The sequence below is a fragment of the Acinonyx jubatus genome, chromosome F2 (genome assembly GCF_027475565.1).
Source record: "Acinonyx jubatus isolate Ajub_Pintada_27869175 chromosome F2, VMU_Ajub_asm_v1.0, whole genome shotgun sequence".
NCBI classification, from domain to species: domain Eukaryota; kingdom Metazoa; phylum Chordata; class Mammalia; order Carnivora; family Felidae; genus Acinonyx; species Acinonyx jubatus.
In genome coordinates, this window is record NC_069394.1 from 55,978,464 (window position 1) to 55,996,857 (window position 18,394).

The 18,394-nt window shown below is 33.9% G+C and overlaps 1 long non-coding RNA gene across 2 annotated transcripts in view; it reads left to right on the plus strand.

The window, feature by feature from the left end:
• The window catches only part of LOC128312832 (uncharacterized), a 76,613-nt gene extending 75,160 nt beyond the window's left edge, over positions 1 to 1,453 (plus strand). For both annotated transcript variants that reach the window (XR_008292636.1, XR_008292635.1), the window contains one exon: positions 953 to 1,453. This is a non-coding gene — a long non-coding RNA (uncharacterized LOC128312832). The remainder of the gene's footprint in view (positions 1 to 952) is intronic.
• The last annotated feature ends 16,941 nt before the right edge of the window (positions 1,454 to 18,394 follow it).

The window sequence follows — 18,394 nt, forward strand, 5'->3', positions numbered from 1 at the left end:
TGTATCAACATGCATCCCCTTGCTTTATTTCTTGTACCTTTAAAGCGTCTACTTTTGTTAGTTTCTTTCTGATCTCCCAGATATGCATTCTCTCTCAGAGGCAAAAACCTTTTGTTTGCCAGATCTTAGATTTAAAAGTATTTTAAAATATATATAATGAATTTAAAATCTGATAAATTAGGCAGAAACACAAAAACAAATAAAATAGCTGATAGTTGTCTTCAGTCACATTGTTTTAAAAATTCCAACTTGATCCTATTATAGTCTAAAATCTTCTTTTTTGTTTGTATTAGTTAATAAATAAGCATACAGCTGTTTTTTAAAAAGACCTACTGCCAATTTCTCTCTAAGTCTTTTTTTTCTCTAAGCTTATTTTATCACTAGTTCCATTTCCCTGCCTTTACATTTATAACCCTATTCTTCACTAGAAAGGAATTTGAACAAGCAAACACATTTTGGCAGAAAAAAAAATCACCAAAAGCTGTTAGCCATAAATATTCTTATAGTGTCATACTCCTATAACTCATACTGAAATCATAGAACTTGAATTACATGTGCAATTGTGTAGCGGGCACAATTCCTTTGCATGTGCACGCATCTACACACACCCACGCACGAAGTTTAAATGCCTTTTAACTGTGGGCTTAAGTTACATAAGTCTGGCTATTCAGAGTTAATAGCAAGATTCTATCTTTAGCCCATCCACTAACATATAACAGCAGAGTTTGAAAACCACCCACCCACTGTGCAAAGACCAGAAGTAAAGTATATGGAATTTATTGATGGCTTTTTTACTATGAGTATGTTCAAATTGATTTTAAACATTGAACAAATAGGGACTTAAATTTGAAACTGTTAAAACAAAAAATTTGAAACTGTTAAAACAAAATGTGGAAACTGTAGACCTTCTTCTAGAATGTCACTAATTTTGAATGTGCATTTTTACTTTCAGGATAGAGTGATGAGCAGGAGCTCAAGAGAGTGTTGATGCCAGTGTCGGATAAAATCGAGGACACGAGCCAATGCGCTAGTTCTAACAAGACTCAGTAAGTTTGCGCTTGTGTCGGGCTCTGCACCAAGCAGTGGTGAAGTAGAGCTAGGACCCTCATCTTCACAGTCTAGCTAGTTAGAAAAAGACACACAAAGGACTCACAATAATGCAGTGTGAACATTCTTACAAAAGGAGTATTTATGAAGCAAGTAAGGGTCCAGAAGAGGTGGTGATTAATTGAATGATTTTTCATATACATTTTTGACTAGTAATTCCATTGATGTGAAATAATAGCTTGATGAACACAGTTGTATACTTTCTGTAATAGATACTGAAGACATGCCATTAGTTCTTATCACCAACATGATACTTTACACCAAGCTCTCTAAAATTCTGCCTTGAACTATCAGCAATAGCCAAATTATGGAGAGTCCAAATACCCATCCACTGGATGGATATATATATATATCCATCCATCCATGTATATATATATACACATATATGTATGCATATATGTATATATATGTATGCATATATACATGTATATATATATATCCATCCATCCATGTATGTGGATACACACACACACACATATATATATATACACATACATATATATATGTATACATACATATATACATATATATACATACATATATATGTCCATATATATCCATATATATGTCTCTCTCTATATATATGTATATATATGATTGAATATTACTCAATGATTAAAAAGAATGAAATCTTGCCATTTTTAACGACATGGATGGAACTAGAGTGTATTATGCTAAGTGAAATAAGTCAATCGCAGAAAGACAAATATCACAATTTCCCTCATATATGGAATTTAAGAAACAAAACATATGAACATAAGGGAAAGGAAGGAAAAGTAAAATAAGATAAAAACAGAAAGGGAGGTAAACCATAAGAGACTCTTAAATATAGAGAACAAACAGGGTTGATGGAGGGAGGTGGGTGGGGGGATGGGCTAAATGAGTGAAGGGCGTTAAAGAAGGCACTTGTTGGGGTGAAACTGGGTGTTATATGTAAGTTAATGAATCAGTAAATTCTAATCTGGAAACCATACTACACTATATGTTAACTAACATGAACTTAAATTTAAAAAATAAGTAAAATAAAATTCAGCCTTGAATAAGAAGGAGTTTTCAGATTATTCAGAAAGTATAGTCATCTACCTATGAGACAACATGCTTTTGAGAGAACATTTTGAGATACATGGGGTAATATATTTTTTGGTAAAAAGATAAATCTGGGACTTTTTTTTTCAGCAGACTTTCCTGGTATGAAACTATGAAAATAAGGTTTAATGTTTATATGGTACATATAAAAATAATAGACTAGATGACAGGAATATTACTTATAGGAAGTTCCTCTTTTTGTCTTTAATTCTAGCACAGCACCAAGCATATGATAGATAATTTAAATTCATTTTTGACCACTTAAATAAAGGAATGGATACATTTAAATATGTAGGTGTTTGTAGTGTGGATCACCCATGCATGTCAGTGCTCTAGGAAAGGAACCCAGACAGAGGAAGCCTTGCTAGAACTTGTTTCGTGTGCAGTTATACTCGTTCAGTCCCATGGGTACTAGAAAATCTGTTGTATAATAGAGAGATCCCTATATCTAAAGTGTCTAGAAGAAAAAAGGAAGTATTTTAGTTAGACATTGCCTTTGGATTCTTTTCCAGTCCCCAAGGTCAGAGAATGAAATGTCATTGAAGGCAATCTCTTTCTAGTATTATGTAGCAGAAAATAACCCATACTCCAAGGGTGCAACAAATATAGGGACTGGATAATCTAAGTCAAGATAATATTCTATGAGAGAATAAGATAGAATTTTTCCATCGTTAAATCAATGACCCAGAACATGAAATAAAATCACCACATTCAACCTCTCCTCTATGAAGTCCTTTTCCTGATTCCAGGACAAAGTTAGTTCTTAATTTGTTGAGGCATTCAATGCTCCAAACTTAGTTCAAATGGAGCACTCAAAGAATGAGTTACCAGCATAATCTCAAGACTGGGATTGCTCAGTTTGTAAATGAATCCTGTTCCATTTCCACCTTAAATTCTAATGATATTCCTGACACAATATTGGTGCTCCAAAAAGAAAATATAATAAATAGATGATAGGTGGATGATAGATAGATAGATAGATAGATAGATAGATAGATAGATAATAGATTAATTGAATGAATAATGGTCATGCAAAGTTATCTGGAGATTAATTGCTAGATGAGAGACTATTCCATCTATAAAACTGACTTGTTATATAAATGATGAAGAATGTAGTAATGTTACCTTTCTTGTAATTACTAGTTTCTATAATATTTTGAAAGTATCCTCACACGCTACATGATAAGTTTCTCCCTTTAGAAATATGTATGACAGACCAAATGAAATAAATCAACAGGCTCAAGCTGGTCCAAGGGCCTAAATTCCTTAGTTATTACTGAAGTTGGTGGTTTGTGGAATGGGGTATGTGTGTTTGTGAATGTATGTGTGTCTTGTTGAGACCCTAATTTTGTAACCACAAACTCACTCACCCATAATCAAAGAGTGATATTTCAAATACAGTAATTTATGTTACATAGTCCATTAATTACATTAGTTTTCTGCATATATCCAGATGTGCGCATAAACATTCACTGGAGAATATACAATGTTTTTGCTCTAAAATAGTTCACAGCACAGCAAATATAGGCATACATTCTCCCAGGGGATAGGTGGTCTAACATCAATTTAAATAGATGTGGGCTGAAATTTTAGGTTTGGTTTAAAACTTAAGCTTTCACAATCTTAGCCTTATATTAGACCTTAGTTCACTGTTCCTGGGGAGATTTTAATGGCATCCCAATCTCCTAAACAGTGTGCATGCAGTACATTCTGCTTTTCACATTACCATTCCTAATGTGTCCTTGAAATACCTGGGGTGCTGGGGATTGTTTGACCACAATGAACAAGTCTTGTATTATGTTGCTGGAAGAATACTTAGAAGCACCGGTAATAAAAATGACAGTATCTAGTTATTAGTAATTTATTTAATTAAAAAAAATCTGAAATGTTCTGACATGAGGGTCCAAATGGCCACGTGCAATTTGACTTCAAATATTTTAAGGTTATCCTTGGCTTATGACTTCATCTTTATCCAAGAGGCATAGAAACTAATCCTGTGCAGGATAAGCAATTATGACTTTTAGAAGGTGCTATTCCTTGAGTCTTGGTTCTCTTGCCCTTTGTGTTAGACTCATTACTGGTGGCTGCCTTTCGGCTCTAAAGAATGATAGCTGACAAAAGTTCTCATAAATCTAGCATCTGCTCTTTAATTTGTCTTGGTAGAAACATAATATTTTCTCTGTGGAGATGTCACACTTCTTATTTGGGAGAACATATTTATTAAATACAAAACACTGAAAGGTATTCATCAGAGCTGATTTTAAACAACAAAATCTGTATAGTCTCGCTACTTTTCTTTAGCTTAATACTATTAGCTTCCCTGTTACAACACACAAATAAATAGGAGAGAAAAGTTTGGCCAAGTATGAATCCATTTAAAATTCATAGATTTCAAGTTTCATGCTTTTGTGGTTCCCATTTGGCTACCTAATGCCAAAATGTAGCTCCTTAGGACAGGGGGAGAAGGGGACTTATTAAAAATAATCTCACAAACGTTCTTGGACACAGGATGACTTTCATGAACAACATTATGACAAGTTAAGTGCAAATGAATCAGAACATATGGATTAAATTTCCCTTGAAGTGTACATGGTTTTGTAAATTACGAGAAAAAAGGGAATGGGAAAACGCAGTTTTAACTTTGCCAAACCCAAGACATTTGAACAATTGTTCAGGAGAGCATGCCAAACCCATATTTTCCTCCTTTAAATCCACCTAATATAAGAAGAAACACTTTGAACTTATATAGCCAGCTCCTTCTCAGTAACTCAAAGTCCTTTTGGAGTTCCTTCACGTCTTCCATATAGTAGCCTTGCAAACAAATTTTGGATATATCCTTGCAATTTTTAGTTTCTATCCATGATTATAGAAAAAGGTGAAAAACTGTGTGCTTTATAGATAAGGAGGAAGTAGGTGCTAGAACTCAAATTAAATGGGAGCCAATGAATTCTTCTGTTTACCAAATTCTAAAAAAAAAAAAATCATCCTCAGCAACATCATGGATAAATGCTGTGATTACTATCATGAATCGATTACAGAAGTCTCTAACTATCTGGAAGGCAGGACCATTTCCATAAGTGCAGTGTTACACCCAATTTCTGACAAACTTTTTGGTCATCTGCCCATTTATTTTTGTAATGAATTTATTGAGTAATGAAAATGTGTTCATTTAAAAAAAATGAAATTCCAGATAAACCATCAGGGAAAAGTCAGAAATAGTACCTACTGCAACATTTTGAGGTGAGATCTACAATTTCTCCTAAATATAATTACACATAAATACTGTTTATAACACAATGCCATAATATACATTATTTATTATTATTTATAATTATTATTTATTCTAATTCATTTTTGACATATACTGTGTGTATAGATAACATATACACTTGTTTTATACATAGATTTTGTAACTGTTATTAAAATTTGACCATACAGCAAATGGAATATTTGACCATACTGCAAAATATGACCATACTGCATACCTTATTTTCTAATATGAAATTTTCTCTAAATTTATTGTAATTTTATCTTTTTTACTATATGTTAACAACATAATTTACATAATATCATTTCATAATCTACACCTGTTAGACACTTTTATGGTTTCAATTTTGTCTATATTATTAAAAATGAATATAGGGTATAGGTGGGGGCCCCTGGGTTGCTCAGTCAGTTACGTGTCCAACTTTGACTCAGGTCACGATCTCTCAGTTCGTTAGTTCAAGCCCTGTGTAGGGCTCTGTGTTGACAGCTCAGAGCCTGGAGCCTGCTTCCTACTCTGTGTCTCCCTCCTCTCTCTGCCCCTCCCCACTCACGCTCTGTCTCTCTGTCTCTTTGTCTCTCTCTCTCTAAAATAAAAATAAACATTAAAATAAAAAATGGGTACAGGCAAATTTTGAAGTTTGTACTCATAGAGCCTGTAAACTTTTAAATGATCAGTCTTCCCTCTGACACACACATTTCAGTTCAATATTCGTGTAGACCCCACAAGGGGTAGCAGTCTTACCTCTTTGTTTCACTGCTTACCTCTTTGATTCACTCCCCAGGCTAACCATAATGTGGTACATAATAGAAACTCAATGCATGCATGCATGCATGAATGAATGAATGAATCTTCCTGTTCTAGAGCCCTCTAAACACTCCTCTCTCTGAATATCACTCTGATCTTCTCAGCACATTCTGGTCTCCATTAGAACAGAGCAAGACCCTATTCCTTCTTCCCTTATTTATTTCAATCTATGTATCAGTTCTACCGACAGTGTCCTTGGTTTACTTGTGTTGTCAATCTATTTGATCTGCTTTTTGCAATGAGCAGGCATTTTTCATTACAAACCTGACCAAAAAAAAAAAAAAAGAACACTTTATTTGTTTGAAGTAAGTACTAAATGCCATAATATACATTATGTATATCAACTTGGAAACTACAGATACAAATTGGGTGAAGCCAGTAAGAGAGAGAGAGAAAAGAAATATGTCCATAGGGTAAAAATATGGATTCCTTTACATCTACTCTTACTCTCCTGAGAGTCATCAATATATTATTTTCCATGTCTTCCAGCGAGGCCTTCTTCAGCATCATTTGCACGAGATTGTTCTAATACTTGAAATTCTACCTTCTTCCTCAGCGATACAGCCACATTTCTTCTCACCCAACTAGTCCCCATATAAAGTGGCAATACCAAACATTTCCTTTTTTTTCTTGCTAAGAGATTTTAAATAAGCACAGCTTTTTAGCTTTATATGTGTCACAATTATCGCACATCATGAATTTACTTAAAAAGCATTTGTCAAAACATTCAGTCAATGTAATTACCATAAGCAATGTCATGTGCCCAGTACTGTGTGTTTTATTAATATATTTTACAAATGATGGTTAAATGCTTTCCATGTACTAAGCACTGTGTTGAATTTAGCCCCATATCAGATGTGGCCATTGCTGTCAACTCCTTGCATCTAGTAAAGGAGAAACAAAAAGTATATACTTAAAACCCAAGAGACTATGATAGGCAATATGACAAAGAAACCCTGGGAATTTATGAGGACAAACAGGAAAACACATGACTATTTTTGGAGAAAAGGACAAAAAAAAGCCTGCATAGCTGAGTTAAAGTTAGAAATCATGATAGAAACAAAGGGACTGATTGTAAAAGTACTTGGAATGCAGAATCAATAGGACCTGGTGAACAATCTTTGCTGGTATGGATGGGAGAAAGATCCTTGCATCTCTTTGTGATTGCAAGTTTGAGTGAAATTTATGTATCCCAGTTTATATATCATATATGTGAATTATATATATATATATGTATATATATACATATATATAAATTGTATATTTCAGTTTCTGTAATATATATATTAATATGCATTTAAAAATAGATTCATGTTCTGTATATTATTTTTTAGTCTCTTTTTTGTTGTTGTTAGCATATTATGAACCTATTTTCACCTCAGTTCATATAGCTCCATAACACTTTCCATTGTAGGGGGAAAAATATTCATCAACAGGATGAGGGACTAATCAGCTCTAGTGTACCCCTTAAAGACTTATAAACAGCAAATTACATGATCAAAATTTTGTATTGAAAAGATTTCCCTAGCAGGGTATTTTAGAGAAGCCACACCTATGAGAAAGGAAGATTAGCTACGATAATAAAATATTCTATGTGAAGATGAGTAAGTTCTGAACTGAAAACAGTGCAATTGATAAAGGACAAATTATACCATAGACAAGGTCAGTTATGAGTATGGTTTGTAAATTTCAAATACATAGGAAAAGGAGATTATATTAAAAAGAGATTTTAAAGATATTTAGTATGCACAAGGAGATGGATTTATAGCTGAGAAACATATGGGTGGGAAGAATATGAGGGAAAAAAAGCAATAAAATGGAAGTGAAGATTTTGTCTTGATTGCAAGGAGGAGAATTCACTGAGAGAACACCGAAAGAGGCCTGCCTTAAGAGGATAAGGGTGAGATGATGAATCCAGGTTTCAATTTTGTATTTGAAGAACTTGGGAAATATTCTGAAGAATGTGCCAATAGCTCAATTAGGTTGGGGCCATACCTGTGGTGTCTTCTGCAGAGAGGCATAATTGTAGTTTTGGTACAAATAACATCAGTTAGGAATAGCATGAGGAATGAGAAGAGTTGAGGGCAGAGTGTGAATGGAAGGAGGACTCAGGGACAGTGATAGAGGAGAGAGAGCCTTAAAATTGTCATGGCAGAAGATAGAGTCAGCTGTTGCTTTGAGATTAATGAAAATAAGTATCAAAAGATACTTGACAAATAAGAAGATACTAAATTACTTTTGAAAAAAGCATGTCTAATTGATAGATAGGGAGATAGATAGGGAGAATATCTAGATTCCTGTTGATTTAAAAGTAAGTGAACTTAAGGAAGTAGATTCAACAAATGTAGAACTTTCTCATGGAGATTGGCTTAAAGGGAAAGAGAACAACTGGGTGAGAACACAGGGGTCAGAAGAATGTGTGTAAAGGTGTGTCTTGTGTAGGTGCACATGGCATCTGTGAGCACGCATGAGTGACAAGATTGGAAAGGCTTTGATGTGTATGATCTGCAAGGAGACTGCAAGTCAGTGAGGGACTGAAAATTTATAAGAAAAAGGACAAATAGACCAGAAGAACAGGTATTGGATTCAAAGACGTGGTGGAGACAATATCCCTTGGAAGAATGCATTCTTCTGTTACAATGGAAAGAAAGGAGAAAATTATGCACTGGGAGGTGAAAAGTAGGAAGAAGTTCATGGTTGACGGTCTCTAGAACAATATGCAAATAAATGTAATGGGATACAGTGCTGGGAAAGGAAAATATCAAATGTAATAGGGTTAGTTAGAAAGGGCTTCAATTTAGTTTTGAAACCTTGGTTAATTCTGTTCCACATTCATGAAGGTATGTGGAAACGGTTAGCCAATGGAGACTGAAAAGAATCAGAAGGGCAAGCAAACCATAGTGGAGAGCTGTAGAGGATAAGGCAGTTAAGTATCATGGAGTTGTGCCCTCACTTTAGCAAATAAATGTTTTCACATTTGCCAGTTTATCTTTCTCCCAAGTCTTGAGAACTACACCCTCTACTGTACTCAGACCTCGCGCTTCACTCTCGTCAAGGACCTTACACTGACAATTATGCTTCTTTCCTCTTAAAGTTTTTCTTTGTTTGTTTGTTTTTTTTAAATTTTAATTCCAAATAAAACTACTTGACTCTATTTTCAAATCCTCAACTTGTTCTTGCTTCCCAGACTCTTGAACCTTGACATTTATACTCAGAGACTGAACTTTCTCAGTAGCATCTCTCTTAATACCAACTATCTTGCTTCTATCCCCATATCTGCATGAGAAACTGCTCTTTGAAAGGTTACTTGCAACTTGTTGAGAAACACCGTGGCCTTTTCTCAGTTTTAATCTCCATAACTTCTCTGAAACATTTAAACTTGTGGATATCCCGTAATACGAATATGCATGCCTTCCTTTTAACTTCTTCTCTTCTGTAGGATATATTTAAAACTTGCAATATTCTTTTCTGTGTTCCCAATAAACACATCTTCTGAACCAAAATTGGGACTTTTATACTTATTGGTAGAATTGAAAATTATAGTGTTTTATATATATGAAGTCTTTAATGACATACCATTAAATAATGTAGTTAAGTTATACATTAAATTATGCAGTCTTTTTAAAAAATACGTTTCAACAACTTGGGGCTGTCCTGGAATATCCTACCAGTGTTCAACAACAAAATCGCAAAGTCAATTAGGGTATTATCTTTTAAATTCTATTAGAGGACAACCACATTAATTCACAATGTTAATAAGAAATTCAACAAATTAATTTAGGATATCCCTCTGATTTCTTAATAAAATTTTGTAAAATACAAAAAAAAAAAAGCCCTAAAAATATCTTAGTCAAAAGTGGTCTTCATAATAAACTTTACAAAAGGTAAAATCTTAAGAATAACTTTTGAAGTCCCAAGTCCCATAAATATTCATTTTTGGTCTTGGAAGTGTTCCATTTTTCTGTTTTAACCATCAACTCTCCTGACTTTAAGCATATATTATTTGCAGCCTTGGTTTGTGCCAGGCACAGTGGTAAGAGTTGAGAACATGACAGTGAGCAAAAAAGACACAGCCCCTGCCATTGTGGGGCTCACAGTCTGGCAGAGTGAGATAATTGTTAATCGAATCATTACACAACTAAAGACAAATCTACCACTGAAATAAGTTTGCAAAAAAAGAAGAAGAAGTGCATAAATCTGTGAGAGTTGAAGATGAGAAAAGATTTCCCTGAGGAAGTGATGTTTGAGCTGAGATCTGAAAGAAGCCCAGGACAGAAGACAGGTGTGGGGAGGGGGTTGGAGAGAAAGGAAAGATCATTACAGGAAGTGAAGGCTGCATGCAAAGGTTATAGGATAGGGGACAACAGGATCTGTGTGAGGAAATGAGTCTGCTTAGAATCTAGATGTAAGGGAGAGCTGAGGGAGGGAAAGTGCTAGAGTAGGGGCAAGAGACTCTTGTTCACCAGTTCATTTTAAATCATTAGAACTATGCCTGAGAAGATGCTTGATAAATATTTGAAGAGTGAGTAAATAGATAATTCTTTTAAAAGTTGAAAAGACACCACTTTGAGGACTAAGCAGAAGAAGAGACTGCTCCCCATGATTTCTAACAAGATTGGCATTTGAGAGATATTTGAGCCTGCAGTGAAAACAGAAAGAGAACAGCTATACATTTAAATTAAGGCATGCCAACAACAAAGGGGCTTTACCACTGTGCGGAATCAAAGGACCAAGAAACAAAGACAAAATTTACTCTTTTTAAGTTCACACACAAACTGGAGGCATATGCCTAATAAAGATGTTGCCAGAGTCCAGGATCCAGGGTCATTGATTTAACTCTACGCTGCTTATTCACTGGCCAATAATGTAGGCAAACACTAGATTTGTGATTTATTAACTTAAAATCAATATTCCTGAAGGCTCTACCCTCAACTTTACTTCACAAATTACTCTTTTATTCAGATGCCTTCTCCATTACCAATGGTAGAGGTTTCTATAGTATAACCAGGCATTTATTTTTCAAAACACTTCTTTTATCTCAAAATCAAATTTTAGAACTGTATAACATTCTCCTACGTTCATGAGTGACCTATGAAATGTTTTTTGTTAGTCTAGGACAAGACCTTTGATATCAACAGCTATTGAATGAGGTATAGCACAGAGGGTTTTTAGGGCCGTGAAACTCTTTAATGATGGGTGCATGTCATTAGACATTTGTCCAAATCCAGAGAATGGACAAAACCAAGAGTGAACCTTAAGGTAAACAATGAATTTTGGGTGACTGATATGTGTCAGCAAATATTCCTGAGGATGGGGGAGGGGTTGTTGATAGGAAAAGCTGTGCACATGTGAGGGCAGGGAGTCTATGAAAAATCTTAGTACTTTCTGCTCAATTTCACTGGGAACCTAAAACTACTCTTAAAAAAATAAATAAAGTCATTAAAAACAAAACAAAGTAATTAGAATAGCCGTGTTAATATTTGACAAAATAGAATTAAGACCCAGCTATACGAAAGACTAAAGAGACCAAGAAAAAAAAAAAAACTATTGACCACAATCTTCATCTGTTCATTTAGTTTAATAATCAATGGCATTTTTTGTACTTCTTTTTCTTAAATTGAAAAAGGAAAAATAACCCTTCTCTATCCAATTTATAGGCAATATTCCAACTTAAGAGCTGTGGAAAGTAACGTGAAAACTAGTACAGGTCTTTGAAGTGCCAAATGCTATTATTTCTAAATAATTTAATTTTCAGTGGAAAAGCTAAAATCTTCTTGAGTTGTCTTCATAATTTTCTGTTCCAATGGACCACTACTCTGTTTCTTTCCAATTTTATAATGTTTATTTATTTTTGAGAGAGAGAGAGTGAGAGAGCGAGAGAGAGGGGGCGGGGGAGGGGCAGAGAGACAGAGAGAGACACAGAATCCAAAGCAGGCTCCAGGCTGAGCTGTCAGCGCAGAGCCCAAATGAACCAGGAGATTATGACCTGAGCCAAAGTCAGAAGCTCAACCAGCTGAGCCACCCAAGAACCCTTCTTTGTTTCTTTTCTAAGTCAAATTACATTATTGCCCAGTAAGTTTTGTTTAGCATCCATGGTAGGAGCACCATGTAAAGAACTACTTGGTATTTTATAAAACGTGCATTTACTTTCTATCCAATTTATGAATTGGAGTGATGCCCAAGCTAATGCTTTTCAATATTCAGGAAGCTTTGACACCTCTTTATGTGTCTAATTTTTGACATAGTGTCTCCACACGATATTCATAATATTTTTCTAACTGAAATGTATTTACAAAATATTTTTGGAGATTTTACATGTTTTGAGATATTAGATACTCAAAAGTCTGTGTTAGAGTCAGAATTAAGAGGAAATAATGATTTATGTTATAACTCTATACATTTACACAATGGAAGAGCATAGCATTTACAATTTTATCTTAATTTATACTGGAAAATGTGTCTTTTTACATATGAGAAATGTTATTAGAAATTGATGTGCATTAACTCTTTCATATGATATATATATAATATATATACATATAATTAAACTTATAAAATGGTAGTTGTTATAACTGTTGTGAAATCTAAAGCTTTACTTTTTGTTGTTGTTGTTGTTAGTTTGAGCACAGAATGAAGGATATGTGGCTGAAGAATTTAGGTTGACTAACAGCTATGTCAGGTGTACAGGGTAGAAATGACCAGCAAATTTTACATTTTTTAGGTAAACAACAGAAAGCATTCATGTCCTTAAAATTTCTCACTACAAAAAAAAATGAGATTTTATTTCATATACAAATTGTAAGCTCCAGAAATGATTAATATAGCATTGTATGTTAACTAACTGGAATTTAAATGAAAATTTGAAAAAAATAGATATCACTCTATTCACGTTCATCTTTTTCTTCACTGTTAGGTAAGAATACACACACATACACACACAAAAAAAATACATTAAATTCAGATTTAAATTAAAATTTAGAAAATTAGAAAATTTGTTTATAGTAACTATTCTCAAAAGCATATATGTCAAAAGCATAATTATGATCTGCTGTAAGTAAAACAACTGAAGAAAAGAGAATACAAAACTCCAATTTTTAAAAACGGTTTTGATCTATATTTTCCTTTCTATGATTCCACCATTATTAGGACTCTGAATAACATAATTGCCTTGACCAAATGTCACCTTTTAATTTAAGATATATAGTTCCCTGGTTTTATGCTGGTTAGGAGAGTCTTTCTTCCTGGAAAAATTAATGTTAGGGGGAAAGAAAATGGAAGTCAACAAAGTTCTCAGACAGAAACAATGCATGAATCCATTTAGTAGAACCCAGAAAATGAGAAGGGGTGTAATTCATGATAAAAAGATTAAAAGGAATAAAAAGAAGGAATTCTCAGCAAATGTAGTAAATTTTAAAGGTTGACCTGAAGAAAGTGTACACATGAAAATCATAAAGTTAAAAGACACACATTGATTCATGAGTGATAGAATTAAAGCAGGCTATCAAAGGAAAATTGTACACGACTGTGATCAAAAATAAAGCAAGACTTATAAATCTAAACAGCTTAATAAGTTTAGCGACAACTCATTTAGGAGCAAAATGTTGACTTTACCTCCTTCATCTTTGCCTCATTTGATATAAATAACCATTTACTGTAGATATATTGAGGTGTTTAATCAGAAGGTGCTATCTGGAGTCTACTCTAAGAGCTCTGTGCTCTTCTGTATATTTTTTGTTCTAAAATCTAAAAAACTCTAAATTCCAAAATCACCAGTTCCCAAGTATTGCGGAAAAGATGCCGGGAACTTTCATAACAATGGATTTGTTTTTCTGTTCCTTGATTTCCATTAACTTCTACTTATCTTTAGCCCTGCTCATCTCCAGGCTTTCTACTTTTCTCCAAATCTATTCCTCCTTTATCACAAGGTTTGTCCCACAATCTGGTGTGGTGGGGGGAGGGTGTGGATAGGAGTTTGGGGGACATATTTTATATAAGGATGCCTAATTATTATTATTTTCCTTGAATGTGTTTTAGATTTTATAGTCAACAACGTAGTAGAGAAATGTGGTGTTTGTTATTTGAGAAATGAGTTTTTCCCCTCGAGTAGCACTGTGTGTATATGGAATGCTCTGATGTAAGTGCTTATATCATGCTTACATCATCAATATGTTATGTAGAACCTGCTATTTTACTGATTCATTCTTCCAAGTCTACGAGACATTTGGGAAAACATCACAGTGATAACAGGAAAACTTGATTGAGATGATCTTCCAGTGTGATAACTCCTCTAGTTATCTAATGGATTCTAAGTTTTGAAGTCTGCCATGGGATATTGTAAGTTATGCAACATCCTAAAATGCCAGATATACTAGCAACTAGAAAACTGTTTTGTAACCTTTCGGATGTGCACACACTACAGTTTCTTAGAGGCATCAGTACGGAAGGGATCCTGGGGATGTCATGGTATGACATCCACAGGCTTTCATATGCTTAGAAAACTAAGATGTGAAGAGTTAAATTTCAACTTTCTTTTCCACTATATCCCTTTGAAATATGCTATTGAATTCTGGCTCTTCTTCCTAGCTGTGTTATCTGGGATATATTTCATAGTTTCTGTGTCTCGGTTTCCTCCCTCTTAACACAGACACAATAATAGTATCTACTGATGCGGTTGTGAGGAAGGTTAAAATTCTTGGAAAAGAGCCAGGCATGTCATACGCTCTCAATAAATGTTAGCGTGTACTATGGTGTGGTCATGTCTTTTGTTACTTCGTTGCATAGTAGAAAAGATGGCTTGTGGGTGGTGTACGTGAACACATCCAATGGAAGGTGTAGAGGAAGGTGAAATTGATAGTTTGACAATCTTTGATTTATTCTCTCCTGTTTCAGGCAGTGTGTTGAAGGCCCAGGGTCCTTGCCTCTTATGAGGCTTAGAAGCCATCAGCTAAGATAGATACAATGTAATAATTATGATGTAGGATGAATGTTCTGATGATAAAAAATATACCTGAGAAATACATGCTGATTTTAATTTTATTTTAGGTAATTAACTAGGTAAGCAAAAATATAGATAGGTAGATGATAGACATATATTTTAGTTATATTGTATATGGCTTTGAGATATGTATAAAAGAGTAGTTGATAAGTTAGTAAAGATATATGTGTGCATGTGAATATTGGTCAGCATAAATAAAGTAAATCTCATTTGCTATAATTACAGTTTTATTATCAGTATGCAGGGATCACCAACAACCTTATGTTGTACAAGCTACAAGGTCTCAATATTAGACAAAATAAACAGAAGCTAATCCACTTCTCTAAAAAGTTAACTGCATCCAACCTTGCCAAACACTGCAAAGCACCACCTTACAGGGGTAACATTCAAGTTGATTAATATAATATTTTCTCTCACAAGAGGAATCATGTCACTATAATTCAAGGATACTGATGAAGAAGTAATGGCTAAAGTGAATTTTTTGACAACTGGCAATATAGCTGTATCATATAGATCATTTCTGTTATGATTTGTCAAAGAATCTTAAATTTTTCCTATCTAAACTTTCACAAACACAAATAATGGATCTCTTTCCATATTCTCTGCAATAACATTTGCAGTAAATTTAATTTATAATACTGTACCAAGTATCCAGTGCTATACTGTCATTGAGATTATTGAAATGATAGTTCTGCTAGATAATCTATCAATCCAAATGGCAGAACTTGGGCCAATCTCGTCTATATTAAAATTACCTTCCCTGTAAGAAACCTATAATTCTTTTCTTTTCTTTCACAACTTTGCCTCTATTTTGAGTTTTATGAATAATTGCTTTTCTACTGATCAAAAACAAATTCTAGTATACTAGATACACAATCATTGATCACTATAAGGACTAATGTATGAATAAAAACATGTTTATGTTTCAGACTCAAACTGACATCTTTGTAATAAGACCTCATATACAATCTACCACAATACTATCTTTCTAGCTAGGGAGGGAGACAGCTTGGGTTTTAAAAGAGTCAAGATTTGATATGATAAAATACTGATGAGTCGCTTGCCTATCATTCTTCAGTGTCTTCCTTGCCTACTCTGATTTGTTAACATAATACACTGAAGGTATTGCTATTAATTAGTAGTATGCACAGACTGCAAAATCATGCCGAAAATTCTCTAGCTCCCTGTTTCCACTCATGAAGAATATTGTGGAAACAGCTTGTTTAAGATGGTTGATGACAACTTAATACAGTATGTCTTTAAATCATTCTATTTTATGTTTTTAAATGGTAGCTTATTTGGACTCTGGAAACTGGAACCACACCATTGTGTTGTGCTTTGTTTTGATTTTTCCTGTACAGGCGCATTAATTGTATTGATATTTACAAATCTTTACTAAGCAAGAGAAAAGCCACACACAGGAATCTCCAAACTGAATTTTTTTTTTCAGACCACTTTGGAAAGCTTGAAGACCAAACCTAAAATAATAATATAGCTGCAGCACACAAGCTATATATATAAATACATATATATAAATACATATATATGTATATATATATATACATATATATGTGTGTGTGTGTGTATATATATATATATTTGGAGTCAACAGCTTCCTTCAAACAATACCTTGGCAAAAACAATTAATCAATCAATCAAAAACTGTGTTTTAAAAACTGAAGGAGCAAAATGTAGTGCCTATTATCAAAGTATATGGGGAAATATGCTTTTAGTGATCTAGGTTCTGAGATTCACTTATCTAATTTTCAAAGAAGATACCAAAAGATGACTACCAATGGATATTAATAGGTTCTTTTAAAGAAGTTTTACATTTGAACAGTTTAGGCAAGGCTAAAAGAACCAATGAGATCAAGTAAGTAGAAAATAATCTATTTCCCATTGTCTAGATAAAGCAGTTTAACTGTTATTGTTTCATTCTGTAACCTGTTAGTATTACATACTACAAAACACAAGATGATTTTACAAGACAGTGAATAGAAGCCTATTTAGACAATAAGCCAAAACATATGGTTGTGTGTATTAGTGTTTTAACAAATAAATTCTCTTCTTTTTTCCCCCAATTTTATTTCAAACCAGCTAACTCAGTCATAGCAGAATTTTCCTAAAAGAATGATACATGAATGCCTCCCAGACATGGGGCGGCACCTGCTGCTGTACATAGGGTAAAATGAAAAATACTGCTCAAGAAATTAAGCCCAATGTGTTTACCCAAAGATAACAAAAACACTGATTCGAAAAGGTATACACCCCCTTATGTGTATTGCAGCATTATTTACAATATCCAGTTTACGGAAGTAACCTAGGTGTCCACTGATACATGAATAGATGAAGAAGTTGTGGTATTTACAATAGAATATTACTCCGCCATAAAAAGAATATGATCTTGCCACTTGAAACAACATGGATGGACCTAGAGAGAATTATGCTAAGTAAAATAAGTCAGAGAAAGACAAATATTACATGATTTCACTGATACGTAAAATGTAAAAAACAAAACAAATGAACAAACAATTAAAAAACAGAACAGACCCCTAACTATAGAGAATACACTGATGGTTGCCAGAGGGGAGGAGGATGAGCTAAATGAGTAAAGGTGAGTGGGAGGTACAGGCTAGCAGATATGGCAAAATAAGTCATGGGAATAAAAGGTACAACGCGGGGAATATAGTCAATGGTATTGTAACAGCATTGATGGTGACAGGAGGTAGTTCTTTTTGTGGTGAGATATATAAGGATGTTGAATCACTATGTTGTACACTTGAAACTCATGTAGCATTGTATGTCAGCTATACTCAAAAAAAGAGAGAATCCAGGGGAACTTGTGAACACTTACCTTTTATGGTATCTATGTAATTAAAAAGTATTAAGCAAATAATTTGTTCCCTTTGGAGGAAAAAATGGAAGCAAGGAGACAAGAACCTGATTTATTTTTGTATTTTAATTGTATTTTTAAAATAGGTAACTCAATACTGGCTCAAAATCAAAACAATGTTACAAGAAAGAAATTAAGACATTTCATTTGGTCTCCTGTCTTGACCTGAATCATCCCCATCCACCAAGGCCTATCATTTTAATTGGTTTCTAGTATAGCTTCTTATTTTTTTCAGTGTATA